General features: G+C 43.2%; 1 protein-coding gene and 1 pseudogene across 5 annotated transcripts in view; one reads left to right on the top strand and one right to left on the bottom strand.

Moving 5' to 3' along the window:
• The window catches only part of LUZP1 (leucine zipper protein 1), a 103,466-nt gene that overhangs the window by 70,105 nt on the left and 18,146 nt on the right, over window positions 1-15,215 (top strand). For 3 of the 5 annotated variants that reach the window (XM_055398260.2, XM_055398262.2, XM_055398257.2), the window contains exon 2: window positions 4,709-4,814. The gene's annotated coding sequence lies outside the window, so the exon portion shown is untranslated. Of the gene's footprint in view, window positions 1-2,561; window positions 2,754-4,708; window positions 4,815-15,215 lie in introns of all 5 variants that reach the window. The other 2 variants (XM_055398258.2, XM_055398259.2) reach the window with 2 other exon arrangements.
• On the bottom strand, window positions 2,024-2,310 carry LOC148778454 (large ribosomal subunit protein eL43 pseudogene; annotated as a pseudogene).

The following is a 15,215-nucleotide window of genomic DNA, read 5'->3' as shown; positions in this document are numbered from 1 at the left end:
TTCAATTCCAGTCTGTATTTTTGACCCTTTGTTGGGCAAGCCTTCTTTAGTGAAGTGAAGAAAAACCCTGTAGCTCAGAGGTGGGATTACTAGATACCAGTCCTGATTCGGTTTCCTAAAAGGGTCACACGGCTCTCAGTCTGTTTGCTCATCTGTCATATGGAGGATAAGAGAATATCTTCTTCTCATCTTAAGAGTTTCAGGAGTAATAAGTTATCCTGGGAGAAGCAGAAAAGGAAAGACATTATTCGAGCAGAGATAATTCGGGCTGACATTATCCTCCATCAGAGATAAGTGTTGAAATCTCTGTTATTAACACAATTTAAGAATTAATCACAGCACTTGAGAATAGAACACTTGCACTGGATTCTCTTCCCTGCGGGCAGGTGGCCTAGGTGGAGAGGAGAGGCATTAGAAAGGCAGGGCTTACGGAAATTGACAAGTCTTGCAGCTGAACTCCGACACAATGACCTAAGCGTGGGATGCTGGCCACTGGTGGCAAGAGGTTGGCTGTCACCAAGTTGCTGTCTTCAGCTTCAGACCACCATTTGGTTGGTCCCCCCCGATCCTGCTGGTAGCCTGTTTCCTAGGTTGGATTTTTGTTGAAGAGACCACACAGGCTAGAGAAAGGTTAAAATCCCTTCTGACTTTTTTCACTAATAATCCTGAGAATGCCGCCTCAGCAGTTATAGGGAAAAACATGACTATCTCCTCGCTTCTCAGTACAGACAGTGGAGCATTAGATTTGATTCTTAGGACTTTGAATAATATGGTTGTCTCAGGTTTACACTTTTTTCCCTGCCTTCTCATTTTCCACCTTTATACGTTTTTGTTTGCTTATGTTTGAAAGGCCACAAGAGATTAATTAGTAGATGGGGGTAACCCGGTCCAAAAAAATTGCAGGTAATGGTTTCTCTGTGATCCTTAGTCAGTCTGGTTCTCTCTGATACCTACTTTTCTGATAACAGAAAGTAATCACCACATATACTTAGGTGAAAGGCCTGAGGGTGAATTTTCTAGAGACTGTGGATGACCCAGTTATTTCAGTTTGAATAATTTCTGTTGTTATACAAGTTTCATTGAGTCTTTTCTGTGTAATCTCCATTCTCTTCTTAAGCCCACTCATTCAGAGAACTTTAAAATTTCAGATCCTGCATTTCTGTTCTAAAATTTCCAACCCCCCCGTCCCCCCTCCCCTGCCACTGCCAATTTCTCTGCTTTTAATAGCTGTTACAATAGCTGCTTTAATATCCTTGTCTGATAATCCCAACATCTGGGTCATCTTGTGTTGCCCTCTATTGATTTGTTGTTGTTTTCTCTTGCAAATGGGTTTACTTCCTTTAGTTCTTCATGTAATTTGGGATTGTGTCCTGACATGGATGCATGTGAGTGCTATGTTATAGAGACTCGTTTCTGTTGATGTGTTTATTTTAACAGGCAGGTAACTTGGTCAGACTTACATTGCACATTCTGTCTCACGTGTGGTGGATGGCAGTTCACATCTCAGTCCAGTCTTTTTGTCCTTAGCAGAGGTCCTTGGATGCTGCCCTGTGAAGTTGTGGTTCATGGGTTAGCTGGAGACTGAGCAGAGCATCAAGCAGAACCTGCGTCTCCATCTCCGGCTGTCTTCTTCTCATTGTCTGTGACTGCCCTTGTCTCCCTGTCCTCCAGTTCCAATGAACAGAAAGCCTTGGATTTGATTTTTAATTGGAACTTCAGCTGGACAACCCTCAAGTCAAAGTTCCAGAAATGGGGAATTCATGCCCTGCCAGTCCTTTCTACCAGTTTTCAACTCTCTAAATTCTGCTGCTAGCCAGTATGCACTTCAGATAGTCATTTCTTTTTATATTTTGTTCACAGCATTTGGTTGTCTATGACAGGAGTGTACAGAACTCCCCACTAGCATTTTTATCCATTATCAAAGTGTTTTGGGAACAAAGGTGATACACCTTTAAGAGAGTTTTGTTGTTACATGAATTAACTCATGTATTATAGGTTAGCAACATTTCAAATGGTGGTGCTTCTACTGGTCCTTCAGTCCCTTCAATCTTCTGACTGAAGACTGACTTTACTGTGACAGCAGAAATAGTGTTGTAGGTCCAAACACCACAGCTCCCAGCTACATTTTCATGCAGAAAGCATAGTGTGAGTTGTCCACAGGCAGTCTCTTCATCTTGGTTTTGCCACAGAAGGAGCAAGTGTACTTGGTGTGCTGGCTGATTTGAACGTCACCGTTTTCCTGACGGAGTTATTAATACTATAATGGGTCCTGTGTTTACCCACGATCCTGACCTTGGTGGCTTTAGTCATGTCACTGCAACCTAGGTCTGAGCCCAAAGAGTAAGAGAACGTTTACATTCAGCAATCAAATGAGGATGGACTGATGCATTTCCTTTCTGTGGCTTGTTAATTATCTCAGGTGGACTCAATGTGTTCACTTCAGCCAGCTTTGCTACCTTGGGCCAGTTTCTTCTCCTTTGCTGGGACTCCTTTTCTTCTCTGGAAGATGAGGCAGTTGGACTCCCCGTGATCTGTAAGAGTCCTTTTATTTCTTTTCCTAGACAGATAGCACATACATGCAGAACCACCACCATTACCACCAACAGCACCAGAAGAAATGCCTCAGGGAAGTGACGTGGTGAGATCTGTCAGGGTGGAAAGGCTCTGAAGAGGCAGCGATGAAGAGTTTGAGGATGTTTACAGTTATCCTTTGTTTCTGGGGACAGAGGACCGGTACACCAAGGGTGCAAGAAGTAAGTGACATTCAGGAGCAAAGGAAAGAAATCATCTGCCCTTAGAAATAAGGAGAGACTCTGTGTCAGTGGAAAACAAATGAGGATCATCTGGAGTTCCTGTTTGTTTGATTTTTGGCAGGGTGTTCTATCCTGTTTTGGAGAGACAGGCTCCTGGGCTTTATTAATACGCCAGCAGGTTTGGCTGGAGGTGGGGGCAGCAGCTTTCAGCAGAGGCGCTGCTGTCACTGTTAGGGCTGCAGAGACCTTGGTGGTGATAGACCAGATTTATGTGGCCATTTCTTGGAGTTTAGAATTTTTATGTAGGAAAGGTTCTAGGCTATGCAAAGGAAGGGATCTGTGTGTGTGTGTAAAAGGGGGTGGAGGGGGCAGGACAGAAGGTCTGTGGTCCAGTCCTCCTGTTTAATCTGCTTAGACTGATTCTTTTTTTGAAGCACACCTGCCCAAGCCATCCCTCAGGTGCTGCCCTTAGTACAGGTCCTGTTTCTACTTCTTTCCTAGCTGTGTTCATTGCTTATCAATAATTCTCTCTTAGGTCTTATTGGCTTGAAGCTTCAAGCCCTCATCTTTTTAAAGGCCATTTGGGAGAAGCTATCATTTTATTACTTCTCCATCTTTATTGTAGCCTTTCTCCCCAGGAGGATGGAGGTACAGGCGGATTCTGTATATGTGAATGTGTTATGGGGTTGGTAGTGGAGGTGTGGAAATTGGATTAAAGGGGACCAAGCAACCTTGCAGGGAGGTCACAGGGTGGTCTGTGGAGTATGCAAGGGAGAGATGGGCAGCTGTGATGAAAGGGGGTGCCATGGGTGAAGGACCAGGTACGGGAACCTCTAAGCTTGCCACTAGCTTAGAAGCCATCTTTCCATTCTTCCTTAAGACTGGGATAGACAGATGTTTAACCCAGATCTTCCATCTTCATTTTTTGTTCTCCAGAGTTGGGATAAGATTCAGTGGGTTAGGAGGCTTTTCAACTGTCTTGTAGAAAGTTTGTTACAAAACCGGAGGTAAAGTTTTGACAGAGAGGCTTTATTTTTAAAATTTTACTTTACTTTCTGTTTGGCTGCTCTGGGTCTTGGCTGCACGGACTTTCTCTAGTTGTGAGTAGGGGCTGCTCTCTCGTTGTGGTACACAGCCTTCTCATTGAAGTGGCTTCTGTAGTTCAGTGGGCAGGCTCAGTAGTTGCTGCGTATGGGCTTACTGGCCCCGAGGCATATGGGATCTTCCCAGACCAGGGATCAAACCCGTGTCTCCCGCATTGGCAGGCAGATTCTTAACCCCTGGACCACCAGGAAAGTTCAAGAGGCTCTGTTTTTGTTCTAATTGATATTGGCTGGTTCAGGGCTGTTTTGAGAACTAAGTCTAAAAGGCACCCCAATGAGAGTCAGCATGGTGACATGACTTTTGCAATTGGACAGTCTTGGATTTAAAGTCTCTGTCACTCACAACTAAGACGTTGGACAAGTCACTTGTCTTGTTGAAATTTAGATTCTTTGTCTATAAGTGGGTAACATTATTGTGGTATTGTCTGGTGTAAAACATAAAACATACTGTCTAGGGTGTGGTGGATGCTCCACAGATGTTTGGATTTTTTTTCCTTGCCCATATTCCAGAACATCTTATTTTTAGTGGAATCCCAGCTTCAGCCCTAAGCAATTGTGTGACTCACCCTTTCCAAGTTTAGTTTCCTTCGTTAAAATGAGGGCATTTAACTAGATTTCTGAGATTCCCTTCTGGATGTAAGCTGTCATATGAATGTTTAGACCATTGGGGAATGTATAGGTCTGTTAATTTCAGGAATGACAGTGTAGTCTTGGGACCATGCCATCTGATAGGAAAGGGGAAGTTTCTAGAGCCAGATGCCCCCTCTTCCCTGAGGAGGGAGATAGGCTCAGCTGAGTCTTGTGCGATTCACATTTTACCTATCTCTACCCTTCTATTTATATTCTCTCCAGGTCAAGAGGCAGCTGCCATTGCAAGATAGTGAGTGACCATTTCCACGACAGCAAGCATCAGGGGAGCAGCCAGAAGCATCGACAGGAAACTTCAATTACCTAAATGGTAAGTGTGATACACAGTGTGCACAGCCACACTGGGGCGAGGGAGTGGTTTCTCTAGTCTCTACAATTTTTCCACCTTTGTAAGAGAGGGAGGTATTTATTATCTGTTCTGAACCAAATACTGTGCTAAGTACCTCATGTTTTCTCATTCAGTCTACCATCCAGTCTTCAGAAATAGCTACCATTTACTGAACACTTACTGTATGCCAGACATTATCTCCCTTAATATTTACACCAACCCTGTGAGGTAAGTGTTGTTATTTTCATCACAAAGAAATGAGCTTTGAGAGGTTAAATGACTTCTCTAAGTTCATACATTTTCATATGCTGTGACTCATGGGGTCGCAAAGAGTCGGACACGACTGAGCGACTGAACTGAACTGAAGTTCATACAAGTAGCAGATGGCAGAACTAGATTTTAAACCTGGTTATTTTCATTTCACTAAGTTTCTCTTTTGAGCACGTCACTTTTTGGTTGAGGGAGTGACTGACAGCTGGTTCCTTTTCTTGGCCCTTTCTGGATTCTGTGTGCCAGTGTTTTATTGGTGGTATTGAATAAGGAAGTGGAGGGTACTAATGAAACAAGTCACTTGAGCAGAGTGGCCAGAGGACCTCGTGTTCTTGGTCCCTAGTTGGTAGCTGTGGACTCATTAGAGTAGGGTTCTCTAGAAGGTGTGGCAATGGGGCAACCAGAGGGTGAGTCTGGGAAATGGGTTCTACGCATAGGAGTGACTGGACATAGGAAAGGAATCTTAGTGAGACTTCTCAGTCTCACGGGAGCTCCTGGAAGCAGGCACAGTTAGGGACAGGACAGGCTCTTCTTGAGAGAGTGGGGAACTTCAAGACAAATTCTTGACCTGTTAATTGGTTCAGGATTCTTGTTCTGTTCCTTTCCCTGGAGCATTTTTCCTACCTCAGGGAACTGGGTAGGTAATGAAATTCATTTTTGGTTGGGTGGAGTGGCAGTCAGTATTCATTTGTTCATTGATCTTTCTGAGGGTTTTAGTCTCTTTATTGGAGCACCCCTTTTTTTTAATATACTTGGTGAATTTGGGAGGGGGGGGAATAATCATTTTCATCAATAAAATTTATTACACATACTTCTCATACATATTTTGCCATATACTGTGCTTATGTCCTGAGGTACCACTTACCACATGCCTAGCATGGTTCTTAGAGGTAAGTATTCGGGATTGAACAAAACAGAAAAAAATTCTTGTTCTCAGGGACTATACTCTAATGGGTCGAAACATTAAAAAAGTGAATAGTTAGATATAGTAAATAAGTAACACCTGTATGTGATAGGTGCGCAAAAGAACAAAAGCAGAGTAAGGTGGTAATTGGAACTGATGAGGAGCTGAGAGATTATTACTTTATGTTAGGTCATCTGGAAAGGTCTCTGATGAGGTGATCTTTCAGCCAAGATCTGAAAGAAGTGAGAAACACACCCAAGGAATTACCTGGGAGAAGAGCATTCCATGCAGAGGGAACAGCAGATGTAGAAGCCCAGAAACACAAGCGTGACTGTTGCTGTCGCAGGATCAACAGGGCCACTGGTATGCTGGAGAGGAGTAGAGAGTATCATTAGAAACTTGACAGTGATCCCTGGTAGAATTCTAAAACAGATTAAGCAAAGGATAAGAACACAGAGATGACCCTGCAAGTCACTAACTCATACAAACTGATATTTTTTTTTTCTTTAGGTTTTGCCATGATTTTGTATAAATTGTAAAATCAGTACAAGTTTGTTATTGAAGTATTGGGGAAAAATCACACCATCCAGGGATAATTAACCATATATCCAGCACTTTGATGTATATCTGGGCAGTTCATTTTTTGAAAAGGCTCCTAGGCTGGAGTGGGGGTTCAGAAATATGCTAAAAAAGTAATATGTCTTAAGTGCTAAAATTACGTATTCTCATGTGATCCCAAGACAGAATCTGGGGCCAGCTTACATGTAGGTGATGTGCAAGTACTGGTTAATAGATTGGTGTTTATCTAGAGGGGTTGTTTTTAATGGCATTCTGTAGGGCTTTTCTTGGTTATATTTTATTTAACAATTTGAAAATCAATTTGGATGAAGATAAAGAAAAGACGTACTTGTTAGATAAACAAACAGTGAATGCTTATAAATTGGAAGGTGTAGAAAAGATTTAAACAGTTAAAACTATTGATCGAAACCAACTTTCAGGTTGAAATGAGGAAAAAAAAGGTAAATAATGTAACTGTAAGATGGATCAGGTCAGCCAGGAATATTAAATGGAAAACTCCAGAAATAAACGGAGGCTTTCCTGATGGCTCAGCAGGTAAAGAATCTGCCTGCAGTGCAGGAGACGCCAGAGAAGCAGGTTTGATCCCTGGGTCAGGAAGATCCTCTGAAGGAGATAATGGCACCCATTCCAGTATTCTTGCCTGAAAAATTCCATGGACAGAAAGCCTGGCAGGCTATAGTCCAAAGGGTCACAAAGAGTTGGACAGATGGCTGGATGGCATCACCGACTCTGTGGACATGAGTTTGAGTGAACTCCGGGAGTTGGTGATGGACAGGGAGGCCTGGCGTGCTGTGATTCATGGGGTCGTGGAGAGTCGGACACGACTGAGCGACTGAACTGAACTGAACTGAAGAACACATACACAGAAATAAAGAATTTATAACTTTGAGTTGCTTGCTGTTCTGAGTAATGTGAATGAATTCTTGACCCAACCCTTATCCAGTTGACTCTTGAACAGTGCAGGTTTGAACTGTGTGGGTCCATTTTTATGTGGGTGCTTTTCAATAGGAAATACTACAGTATAGCATGGTCTGCAGTTGGTTGAGTCCATAGATACAGAACCCAGGATGCAGTGGAACTGAATATATGGAGGGCAACTGTAGGTTATACACAGATTTTTGAGTGCTTAGAAGGTTGTTGCCCCTAACCCATGTTGTTCCAGGGTCAAGTGTATAGGAAAAAACATAGCACATGTAGGGTATGTAGGGTTTGGTACTGTGTGTGGCTTCAGGCCTCCACCAGGGGTCTTGAAACATATCACTTGTGCATAAGAGGGGAATTTTGTATCTCCTAGTTTTAGGGCTGTGCACTTTTGTTGGAGGAGGGGCTGTTTGAACAGACTTAAGAAGACTGCAGTGAGAGATGATCAACCATCAGAATGGGGCAGGGGAGGCTTGGAAGAAAGAGGCAAAGGGAAAGGGGAGAATTCTAAATGTGCTCCTCAAACATTACCACTTCAGCCTCTGCACTTGCTGTGAGATTTCAAGGGCTTCTATGTTGCACCAGCCATACCAGTTTACCTGCCCTGCTGCTCCCTTGTGCCTGTCATGTCAGTACTGCTGAGTTACTTAAAGACCCCCAAATGCATCATTGTTTTACTTGCCTGCCCTCCCTTCCTCCCTCTCTGTAAATGATTACTTTATACCATTTTTGTACTGCTGTTCAAACTGCTAGAAAGACAGCAGTAAAAACGAGGCACCCCCCAAAAAAATCCCCCAAAACCATGTTCTGATCTCGTAGACCATAATACGATCTAGTAAAGAGACAGTAAGCAAATACACAAAGAATTAATTAAGTGGTAAAATGTACTGAGAAGAAACAAGTAGAGTATCTTGCCTTAGAGCTGTCTGAAGATGAAATGAGTTGCCTTGGGAGGAAATGAGTATCCTTCCTGTCATTAGAATTGTTTGAATAGGAGCTGAATGACTTACTTACTAGATAATTTCTTCATTGAGTGGGAGGTTGGATCAGATGATCTCTAAATCCTGTCCAACCCGGAGAATCTCTATAGGCTAGTTGGGTTCCCAACCCCAAGGTTTGCATATCTAAAATATGCATATCTAAATCTAAAATTAAATCCAAAAATGCCTATCTAAAATGAATTTATGATTCTGGGAAAAATCATTTAAGCTCAATAATTAAATAGAAACACTCAAGAAATGATGGTGAGATGTGGATAGCTGAAGGTTTTAGTACAGGTAACTAGGAATTGTCAGGGGGAAACTGCTTTAAAATAGTTCTCCCATTTGCCTTTAGATCAGGGACTTGCACACTGGTCCACAGGCTCACTGCCTGTTTTTGTAAATAAAATTTAGTTGAAACACAGACACGTCATTTGCTTATGTACTGTGTATGGCTGCTTCACACTGTGATGGCAGAGTTGGGTAGTTGGACAGAGACCTTAGGCCTTACAAAGCCTAAAATACTTGCTGTCAAGCTAAGTCATATACTTATATGGATACCGTCAAACTTGAAAGAAAAAATTTGCAGATCCTCTACTTTAAATGACTGTTGGGAACAGGAAGTGAATCATGGCAGCTCTGCTGGGGGAAAGGGCAGGCCAAGTTTGACTATGTACTATTTCAGAGCTTCCTGGCCCACCAGGACAGGAAAAAGAGCCAGCCTCCAGAATGCTGGATAGGGCCACTTGGAACTAGGTTCAAAACCTTTGGCAGAAAGGGGCTCATGAGAGACAGTTGGTGGGGCATCTTGCTAGTATGTGTTGGAGCTGAGGGAGACACCAGTGGGGAGGGGGAAGTTGGCATGAAAGAATGGTCTCCCTGTCCTGTTCCTCACTTTCCCATGATTTCTGAGGCTTAATACACATAATTTCCTTTCCAGACCACACCCCTGGGCACAATTATTGCTTCTTCTAAGCTCCCAGCACATTTATCAGGTGGTAAAATGTATTAAGTGAAAAAAACAGGAAAAGAGAACAAGGAGCCAGAGGAGTGCTGTGCTTTGTGAGATGGTCAGGGAGGCCTCTTTATTCTTGTTTTGTAGTTAGGCCTAGTTTTCTGATTCCTTAAAGGCAGGGGTTGAGTTTTAACCATCTCTCTCTAGCACTTGGCTGGATGCTGGGTTCATCATGGATGTTCCATAGATGTCTCCAAAATAAATGAATTTTAACTGGAGACACATATTTGATGGGGAATGCAGTAGGACTGGAAGGAAAGGCATCTGTCTCTTCCCTTTGTGGATGGTCCTGGAAGAGCAAAGCATCTCCTTCTCTGGCTATAAGTAGGGCCGAAAGGTCAGAGGTAAGTGACAGTAACCCCATTTTCAGTGCATTTCCTTGTTTTCCCAGTGTGGAGGGCTGATGTTAGTGAGTTGCGCTTTTTAGGAGGATTCTGCCTAGTGAAATTTACCTTAGGTATGCATAGGACTTTTCAAAGAGCTTTTGCTGACCTTAACTTTTGCTGTGAAGTAGGTAGGGTTGATAAGGCATGGAGAAGATCAATGAGTCAGCCAAACAGGGTAGCATTCTAAAAGGAATATGGTCTTTGGAACTTGGGTTCACCATCTAACTGTCCTGCTTACTAGCTGTGTGACCTTGGGCAAGTTTGAGGGTCCCTATTCCAAAAGGTTATTGTGTAAGCTGAGTAGTTAGTGTTAGCTGCTCAACTGTGTCCAACTCTTTGCAGCCCCATAGACTGTAGTGGGCCAGGCTCTCTTCTGTCCATGGTATTCTTCAGGCAAGAATACTGGAGTGGGTTGCCATTCCCTTCTCCAGGGTATCTTCCAGATCCAGGGACTGACCTAGGGTCTCCAGCATTGCATGCAGATTCTTTACTGTCTGAGCCACAAATAATAGTAATAGCTACTATTTGTCATGTATGGATGTGAGAGTTGGACTGTGAAGAAGGCTGATCGCCGAAGAATCGATGCTTTTGAACTGTGGTGTTGGATAAGACTCTTGAGAGTCCCTTATACTGCAAGGAGATCCAACCAGTCCATTCTAAAGGAGATCAATCCTGGATGTTCATTGGAGGGACTGATGCTAAAGCTGAAACTGCAATACTTTGGCCACCTCATGCGACGAGCTGACTCACTGGAAAAGACTCTGATGCTGGGAAAGGTTGGGGGCGGGAGGAGAAGGGGACGACAGAGAATGAGATGGCTGGATGGCATCACCGACTCTGTGGACATGAGTTTGAGTGTACTCCGGGAGTTGGTGATGGACAGGGAGGCCTGGCGTGCTGTGTTTCATGGAGTCGCGGAGAGTCGGGCACGACTGAGCGACTGAACTGAACTGAACTGAACTGAACTATTTGTTGTATTTGTGTGGGAGGCATTCTGCTAAGTGCGTTCCATGACAGGGGATTACAATATTGTCTTTGGATGAATGAAAAAACATCAGAGAACTAGTTTATTCAAGTAGATAGATTAGGGATTCCTAGAGAAAGCCTGTATGCTGCTGCTGCTGCTGCTGCCAAGTCGCTTCAGTCGTGTCCGACTCTGTGCGACCCCATAGACAGCAGCCCACCAGGCTCCCCTGTCCCTATAGTAACTACTTAATATATTGTCTGTTGTATAGTTGCGCTCAGTTTGGGATTGTCCTGTATTTGTTCCCTTTATACCTGTTACTGGTCTGTATATAATCAGAACTCCTCACTTTGTAAAAATGCTGAAGAATTTGTTGGGAAGTGATTTAAACCAGTGCGAAGAGTCCTGGGTAGAGTCAGGAGACTAAAGTCCTTGATTTTGCTAAGTTGCTGGGGAGATCTCGTCTCAGTTCTTTCATTTTTAAAATTAGAGGATTAGGCCAAACAAGCAGTTTTATTTTAAATAAAAGCGGTAGAACTCGTTACAGTCATATGGGGGAAGCCCAATATGTTAGGACCTTCCCTGATAGCTCAGTTGGTAAAGAGGAGTCTTACCAACTCCTACCATTGTAGGAGTCCTGCAATGCAGGAGACCCCGGTTTGATTCCTGGGTCTGGAAGATCCGCTGGAGAAGGGATAGGCTACCCACTCCAGTGTTCTTGGGCTTCCCTGGTGGCTCAGCTGGTAAAGAATCTGCCTGCAATGTGGGAGACCTGGGTTCAATCCCTGGATTGGGAAGATCCCCTGGAGAAGAAAAAGGCTACCCACTCCAGTATTCTGGCCTGTAGAATTGCATGGACTGTATAGTCTATGGGGTCGCAAAGAGTAGGGCACAGCTGAGCAACTTTCACTTTCAGTATGTTAAGAAACTAAAATCAGCTTCTTTGGTTGACAGAGAGCGGGACCCTGATAGTTTGCTCAGACCTTTGCCCCTCTATTTGCCCTGAGGTGGACCCCAGGGTGGGAGTTGCTGAGTCCAGTTTGAAAGTCAATGGACTGAATGATCTTTTAGCTGTATTTTGGCTCTGAAATCACTTTCTAAGGAGAGGAAGAAGATCCAAAAATATTTTTTGCTTCAACACTTTCTCCAGTAGTGAGAGTCTGTGTGAATGGTGTGGTTTTCTGGTATTTGTGTTGTATTTCCATGGCATAGACCTGAAAGCCAGATTGGGTCATTGTCCAGCAGGGAGAAGCACTGTGCAAGTGACTTGGGACTTGGGAGAAGGCCTTTCAGAGGATCACCGCAGGACCTGGTTTCTGTGCTGGCTGCATCTGTTCTTGTCAGTTGTTTTCTGCATTGTAATTCATGAGTAACTGACTCCTTGACATCATTTATTATTATTATTATTTCTGTTAATAGTGCCAAAGGACTGATGAGCTATTTAATAATTAGGGGCCACATTCAGCCATTCATTCATCAAATTTTAAGCATTAATTATGTGCTAGGCTTCTTGCTGGGTGCTGAGAATACAGTGACGAATAAGGAATAAGATGAGTAAATAAAACCTGAATGCATTATGGTAAGTGCTGTGGTGGGACCAAACCAGCAGACTAAAATGCATCAAAGTGGTACCCGATCTCGTTCAGGGTTTCCGGAAGGACATGCTCCAGGAGGAGGTGCCTACGGTGGGATTTGAGGCAAATGAGAAGGAATGATTACCAACCTAGTCTTCACTGGTTGACAGTGAAGGTGAGATGGAGTGCACGGTTTGTGGGACTTGGAGAATGCAGAGCCTATGTGGAGTTTGAAGATGAGGCTGGAGAGATAGGCAAGGTGGATTGTGAAGGACCGCACATGCCATTTGGAGAAGGGAATGGCAACCCACTTCAGTATTCCTCCCTGGAGAATTCCATGGACAGAGCAGCCTGGCAGGCTGCAGTCCATGGAGTCACAAAGAGTTGGACACAGCTGAGCAATTTTCACTTCACTCACATGCCATGCTGGGGAGTTTGGGTTTGGGCTTTGCCCTGAGAGCAATAAGGCTGTTTAAAAGGACTTTATTAGTGGTGTGTGATAACTTTCTGTTTATATTTGCGGTATAATCAGTGCTTGCTGCAATCCATGGGATTGCAGAGTTAGACGCGACGGAGTGACTGAACAACCACCACAGCAGTGTGTGCTCAGTTGCTTAGTTGTGTCTGACTCTTTGCGGCCCCATGGACTGTAATCCACCAGGTTCCTCTGTCCGTGGGATTTTCCATGCAAGAACACTGGAGCAGGTTGCCATTTCTGTTCCATAGAATCTTCCCAACCCTGGGATCGAACCCACAACTCTTGGGTCACCTTCATTGGCAGTCAGATTCTTTACCACTAGTGCCACCTGGGAAGCCCGATATATTCCATGGGTTTAGTTTTTTCATTCTTTGATTCATATCAGAGTCTTGAACAAAACATGTAGGTGGAATTAACACTAAATCCAAATGAATTTTAAAAAGCAGTTATTTCTGGACTCTACTAATTCAGAATTCTAATTTATAGATGGGACTGTACTTAAGTTTAACATTTCCCTCTTCTGAGAAAGGGACTTGTTTATGAAAAATGTAGTATAAAATAGTATAAATAAGACATATTGAGGAGAATGTTTCAGTTTGGGATAAGCTGAACAGTTCCTCTCATGAAGTTCCTGTCTTTAAAATATACAATTTAATGGCTGTCTATCATATTTATGAGGATAAGTTGTTTTAAAGCATTTTGTTGAAGCATCATTTATCATTTGTCCTCCAATAACTGCTATGCCAATATAGATCCTTTGTATCTATTCACTTAAAAGTGATTTATGGCCCATACTTAGTTCAGTCTCCTGTCCCCTCCACCGTGCGTATAAAATTGGTAGTTTAAAAAATCATAAAGCAATTATCTTTATTTTTTATCTTTCAATTAAAAAATAAATTTTGTAATTTTTTTTTTTAACCATTGTTCAGTCTCTAAGTTGTGTTCAGCTCTTTTTGACTTCGTGGACTGCAGCATGCCAGGCTCCTCTGTTCTCCACTATCTCCCGAAGCTTGCTCAAATTCATGTCCATTGAGTTGGTGATGCTATCCAACTATCTCATCCTCTGCTGCCCCCTTCTGTTTTTGTCTTCAATCTTTCCCAGCATCAGGGTCTTTTCCAATGAGTCAGTTCTTCGCATCAGGTGGTCAAAATATTGGAGCTTCAGCATCAGTCCTTCCCATGAATATTCAGGATTGACTTCCTTTAGGATTGACTAGTTGGATCTCCTTGCAGTCCAAGGGACTCTCAAGAGTCTTCTTCAACACCACAGTTCAAAAGCATCAATTCTCTGGTGTTCAGCTTTCTTTATAGTCCAACTCTCACTCACATCCATACATGAATACTGGAAAAACTATAGCTTTGACTATGCAGACCTTTGTCAGCAAAGTGATGTCTCTGCTTTTTAATACACTGTCTGGGTTTGTTAAAGCTTTCCTTCGAAGGAGCAAGCATCTTTTAATTTCATGGCCGCAGTCACCGTCTGCAGTAATTTTGGAGCCCAAGAAAATAAAATCTGTCACTGCTTTTACTTTGTCCTCTTCTGTCTGCCCTGAAGTTATGGAACTGGATGCCATTATCTTAGTTTTTTTAATGTTGAGTTCAAGCCAGCTTTTTCACTCTCTTCTTTTACCCTTATTAAGAGGCTTTTTTTTTTTTTTTTTTTAAACTGCTGTTGTTTAGTCTCTTAAGTCATGTCTGAGTCTTTGAGACTTCAGGGACTGTAGCCTGCCAGGCTTCTCTGTCCATGGGATTTCCCAGTCAAGAATACTGAAGTGGCCTAAAGATAATTTATAAGGTCCTTTAAGTCATCAGTCCCTGCCTGCCTTCCTATGCATTCACAGTCTGCCACTCTTCCCATGTACGCACAGGATTTCTTCCCTCCCTTCTTCCACAGCAGTTTAAAAAAATAAAATGCTGGAGTGGGTTGTCATTTCCTTCTCTAGATGTTCCTGACCCAAGGATCGAACCTGCATCTACTGCGCTGACAAGTGGGTTCTTTACTGCTGAGCCACCAGGGAAGTATGAAAACGATGTGTGTGTGTGTTTAAAGTAATGTACTTGGTTGTGCTGGGCCTTAGTTGCAGCATGTGGGACCTTCCATCTGCGTTGCTGTATGTGAGCTCCTTTGTTGTGGTACATGGGATCTAGTTCCCCGATCAGGGATTGAACCTGCACTGGGAGCTCGGACTCTCAGCCACTGGACCACCAGGAATGAATGTGGAAATGTAGATGGGAATAAGGAAAGAGGTTTCTTTCTTATAAAAATACCACTGAAGGGGTTTTTTACTCTCCATTCTTGAGAATGGAGAAGG

This window comes from Moschus berezovskii, chromosome 2 (genome assembly GCF_049115385.1).
Source record: "Moschus berezovskii isolate FMDL1 chromosome 2, NW_MosBer_1.0, whole genome shotgun sequence".
Taxonomy (NCBI): Eukaryota; Metazoa; Chordata; class Mammalia; order Artiodactyla; family Moschidae; genus Moschus; species Moschus berezovskii.
Note: the sequence above shows the minus strand (reverse complement) of the source record. Positions and strands in the feature narration are given on the sequence as shown.